Source organism: Pseudorasbora parva, chromosome 15 (assembly GCF_024679245.1).
Source record: "Pseudorasbora parva isolate DD20220531a chromosome 15, ASM2467924v1, whole genome shotgun sequence".
NCBI classification, from domain to species: Eukaryota; Metazoa; Chordata; class Actinopteri; order Cypriniformes; family Gobionidae; genus Pseudorasbora; species Pseudorasbora parva.
The window spans coordinates 33,084,549-33,089,991 of record NC_090186.1 but is presented as its reverse complement, the minus strand read 5'-3'; the positions used below and the strand labels follow the sequence as shown (position 1 = coordinate 33,089,991).

Sequence of the window (5,443 nt, the reverse complement as noted above, 5' to 3'; positions counted from 1 at the left end):
ACATGTAGAGGTACAGTTTATATTCAGTTATGATTTGCATGTTTTTTTTGTAAATGAAGCATTCATTTGTAAAGATGCCCAATTATATGTTGACCTTCACATATGAATGAATGACCCAAAATGTTATTTTACCCGTAACTTTTCCTCTGACCTTTTCCTTTTACTAAAGATGTGAATGAATGTGTCGAGAGATCAGACGTCTGTGGTCCAAACTCAATCTGCAACAACACTGTTGGGAGTTACAATTGCTCGTGCAAGAGTGGATATAACGTGACAGACCCAAACCTCCCTATAAACAGCAATAACACATGCAAAGGTATGATTGACAGTGAATTACAAATTCTTAACAAATACAATTAGTATTGTGAGGTGTATAATTAATGTTTGTTAGTTTGTTACTGTTGCACATGCTGTTTTTTAAATCGTACTTTTGTTTGTGTTTAATATTAATATTATACTTTCTCAATCCATATTCTTCTTGTAGGCTTATAGTTATTTTGTATTGTATTATTTAGTGAGTTATGCAATTTGTTTTTTTATGTTTATGTGTATATTCGTATGCATTAAAACAAATTACAATTATTTTCCTCCCATAGATATAGATGAATGTCGGTTCAGTCCTTCTATATGTGGTCCAAATTCCAACTGCACAAATGAAATAGGAAGTTACAATTGCTCATGTTTGGATGGATTCACTACAACAAACTTAAATCTCACCATCAGCATCAATAACACATGTAGAGGTACAGTTTATATTCAGATTTGTTTATTAACCTTGAATAATTATCTAGAGTTTATCCATGAAATTTTCACTTTGCATATAGCTTTTGTAAATAAATCATTATTTTAAGATGCCAAAGAATGAGATAAACATACATATAAATGAGTGACCCAAACTGTTCTTTTCCTCTGAACTTCCTTACTAAAGATGTGAATGAATGTGTCGAGAGATCAGAGGTCTGTGGTCCAAACTCAATCTGCAACAACACTGTTGGGAGTTACAATTGCTCGTGCAAGAGTGGATATAATGTAACAGACCCAAACCTCCCTATAAACAGCAATAACACATGCAAAGGTATGATGGACAGCTCTGAACATTTTGTTACTGTTTGGACTGTCTCAACTTTCTGTTAACTGGTTTCACACTGCATGTGCAAGCAGTGTGGTGGCAGCCAAGAAGCAGTGAATATGAAGAGCGGGAGCAGTGCGAGCCTTTTGTGCTTTCACACTGGCACCGTTTGTCGCTTGCAGTTGAACCATGGCTTGTGTATTGCAAATACAGACGAATATCGTCCATTGTGTCACCTTTGCCGGTTTCTCCTCTGACCCCTGTCTGTCTCATGCTTTGATTTATGATGGGCAGCATATCTGCTGCAAATGCGACCGTGTTCCCCTCTGTCCAAAACACATATGCATATAACAAGCTATATGTAGGTAGTTTACATGATAAAGGTAACTTTAAAGTTAAGATATGCCTCTAGTTTTATCCATTTAAGCGGGCCTTTGACATTTGGGCAAAAACTTCTGGCAGTGATATGTTTTTGTGTATTTTATGATTTTTGTTTCATAGTGCGGGATGTCATATGGTGATTGTGAAACACACAGAACACTTCTCTACATAATTTTATGGTGAAATGTATTTTTTGTTAATACGGTCAATTTTGATCAAGAAAAATGCACTGTGGCTATAAATTAGCATGAGCAGTGCTGCAAAAATAGACTGCGCCCCTGCCATGGCGCCTCTGCGTGCGGTGTGAATGCTCTAATCTGTTAACATTGGCGCCGGAAAAAATCCAGCATGTGCAGTGTGAAACCGTCCTAGTGCTGCCTTAACATGCTATCAGAATTATCGTAAATACGAGTTTAGTTGTTAAAATTGGACATGAACACCCTATCAAGTCGTATTTACCACTGGGAAGCTCTGGGATTATTTTGATAACCAAGTTGCCGATTTTGATATGCCATAAAATTATAACATGGCGCAGGAGAGAATGATTGTAATTGTAATTGCATGACATTTTATTATTTACATTTTTTTTAAAATTACTTATTTTACTCTAAGCTTAAAAATTAGCTAGAGTTAATCTTTTTTTTTTTCTTTGTTTTTTTTTTTTTAAACTTATTCTCATTAAGAATGATTCTTAAAGTTATGAAAGGTATAGTTGACAGCTGAAGTTGTACTTACCACCTTAATTATCTATAGTTCATCCATATAATTTTTACTTAGATTTTTTTACATCAATCATTGTATTGTAAAACCGACAAGGAATAAGATTAAACTGACCCGAACAGTTTTTTTCCCCCCTTGACTTCCTTTAAATGAAGATGTGGATGAATGTGTTGAGCAGTCTGAGGTCTGTGGTCCAAACTCAATCTGCAACAACACTGTTGGGAGTTACAATTGCTCGTGCAAGAGTGGATATAACGTAACAGACCCAAACCTCCCTATAAACAGCAGTAACCCATGCAAAGGTACTGACAGCTGAAGCTCTGAACATTTTGTTACTATATGTACTGCCTTAATCTTCTGCAAACTGTTCACTTTATAAATTATTTTATTTCAGATATTTATGAGTGTGTTGACTCAGTATCAGTGTGTGGACCAAACTCTCTCTGTTACAATTACAATGGAAGCTTCTCATGCTTTTGTTTAGAAGGATATAATGCCACAGATGCTAATCAAGCTATTAATAAAAACAATCCATGCATCGGTAAGTTTTTGTTTATTTAATACTTTTAATTGCAATTTATAAGTAATTGTTATGTTTTTACATTTGTGTCACTGTATATTGCAATTTAAAGAGATTTTAATCCAAAATGTATAAATTTAGTATAGATTCAGGATCCAGATAGATTGTTTATTTTATTTTATTTATTTTATTTAATGTCAACATTACTGTCATTTGCATACTCCTTGTATAGATGTCACTCATGCCTTAATGTATTTTTTATAAATCTTAACTTATAAATCACCTTTTTTCTTTTCTTTTTTTCATAGATATAAATGAATGTCAGTTCAGTCCGTCTGTATGTGGTCCAAATTCCAACTGCACAAATGAAATAGGAAGTTACAATTGCTCATGTTTGGATGGATTCACTGCAACAAACTCAAATCTCGCCATCAGCATCAATAACACATGTAGAGGTACAGTTCATATTCAGATTTGTGTTGATGATACCCTTAAATAATAATCCATATAATTTTTACTTTGCATGTCTTTTTTGTAAATTGAGCATTCCATTGTAAAGATACAAATAATATGTTGACCTTCACATATGAATGAGTGACCCAAACTATTCTTTTCCTCTGAACTTCCTTACTAAAGATGTGAATGAATGTGTCGAGAGATCAGACGTCTGTGGTCCAAACTCAATCTGCAACAACACTGTTGGGAGTTACAATTGCTCGTGCATGAGTGGATATAATGTAACAGACCCAAACCTCCCTATAAACAGCAGTAACCCATGCAAAGGTACTAACAACTGAAGCTCTGAACATTTTGTTACTCTATGTACTACCTTAATCTTCTAAAAACTGTTCACTTTATAAATTATTTTATTTCAGATATTTATGAGTGTGTTGACTCAGTATCAGTGTGTGGACCAAACTCTCGCTGTTACAATTACAATGGAAGCTTCTCGTGCTTTTGTTTAGAAGGATATAATGCCACAGATGGTAATAGAGATATCAATAAAAACAACCCATGCATCGGTAAGTTTTAGTTTATTTAAAGATGTCATGAACTGGCTTTTTAATTTTTTTTAATATTGTTGTCTGAGGTCAACTAATGACGTTTGTGTGGTTTTTACATTCAGAAACATCATACATTTACATTTACATTTTCGCATTTGGCAGACACTTTTATCCAAAGCGACTTACATTGCATTCAAGGTACACATTTTTTCATTATTGTCAGTTCTTGCTTTCCCTGGGAATTCAACCCATGACCTTGGCGTTGCTAGCGCCATGCTCTACTGGTTGAGCTACAGGAAAACTAATAAGTAATAGGCTATTTTCTACACTGGTTTTGAGTCTCTCTCCAAAACACTGGGTTCTGATGGGCGTGCTGCTCTAGAGACATGGAAGTAGGCACCCACAGCTAGGATTGGATAAGATTTGCATATTTAATGAGCTTAAGCTCCCCTTTCAGTTCAGTGACATGAGGGAGGATACAATGAGGGAGAACCGACAACCAGAATGTTTTTCTCGATCACAGGGCTCGTAAACGTCTTTATCAAAAAAACACAATGTTTTATTTCTCATCGGCATGCGATTCATTGGACTATTATTTTTATATTACACATAGCCCGCAAGATCGGACGATATAAGTATGAACCGCGCGCACACACATACACGTTCTGCACGCACGCTGCCCTTCAGATGTCAACGAAAGAGAGATAATAGCAGAACAAGAACGGAATATTATGAGATTCATCAGCCTGCCGGGCTTTGCGAGCCCTAGCCCATACATATCTGAGTCCAGCGAGCTAAAGGTATGCTCTGTTAGACAGGAACAAATAAGCAAAATGATCTATAACAATGCAGTACTATTACAAATCCAGCATCGACCGGAGATTTGTTTACAAACGATCCCGCAGTGAAATGAACTGAACATATCTTCCCCACCTGAGCTGGAACTTCATTAAAAATAAAGTTCAACCACTCATTCCTAATATTAGGATCAGAAGGAAGCTTATGCAGCGACTGTGTTCTTCCACATCCAGGAATAGCGCAATATCTTTATCTCCCTCCTCGGCATGACATTGTTGTTGACCAGCTAGCACAAGCCCCCCATGAGTCTGTGGGCAGGGCTACTGAACTACACATGCTCATTATTCTGTAGAGGCGGTGTTTCCTTGCACACTGACGTCAGAATGAAGCGCTGGACCGTTTGCTGAGCCTGGTGTCTACAAAAGCTTTTCTTTGCCTAACAAGGAAGTATAGCTTAGAAAAACTAACTTATAAATCACTTTTTTTCATAGATATAGATGAATGTCAGTTCAGTCCATCTGTATGTGGCCCAGATTCCAACTGCACAAATGAAATAGGAAGTTACAATTGCTCATGTTTGGATGGATTCACTGCAACAAACTCAAATCTCACCATCAGCATCAATAACACATGTAGAGGTACAGTTTATATTTAGACTTCTGTTGACACTATCCTTGAATACTAATCCATTTGATTTTTGTTTTTTTTTACTTTGTATGTATTTTATGTAAATGAAGCATTCCTAAGTAAAGATGCCTAATAATATGTTGACCTTCACATATAAATGAGTGACCAAAACTGTTCTTTTTTTAATATTTTCTTATTTTAATAATATATTGTCCCTCCCCAACAGATATAGATGAATGTCGGTTCAGTCCATCTGTATGTGGTCCAAATTCCAACTGCACAAATGAAATGGGAAGTTACAATTGCTCATGTTTGGATGGATTC

At 35.8% G+C, this 5,443-nt stretch overlaps 2 long non-coding RNA genes across 2 annotated transcripts; both read left to right on the top strand.

Annotated features, from left to right (window-relative positions):
- The first annotated feature begins 2,328 nt into the window (after positions 1-2,328).
- On the top strand, positions 2,329-3,129 carry LOC137041481 (uncharacterized). Its single transcript, XR_010898105.1, has 3 exons — positions 2,329-2,472; positions 2,565-2,711; positions 2,999-3,129. It is a non-coding gene; the product is annotated as an uncharacterized lncRNA (long non-coding RNA).
- Positions 3,130-3,327: 198 nt separating this feature from the next.
- Positions 3,328-5,113, top strand: LOC137041480 (uncharacterized). Its single transcript, XR_010898104.1, has 3 exons — positions 3,328-3,473; positions 3,566-3,712; positions 4,984-5,113. It is a non-coding gene; the product is annotated as an uncharacterized lncRNA (long non-coding RNA).
- The last annotated feature ends 330 nt before the right edge of the window (positions 5,114-5,443 follow it).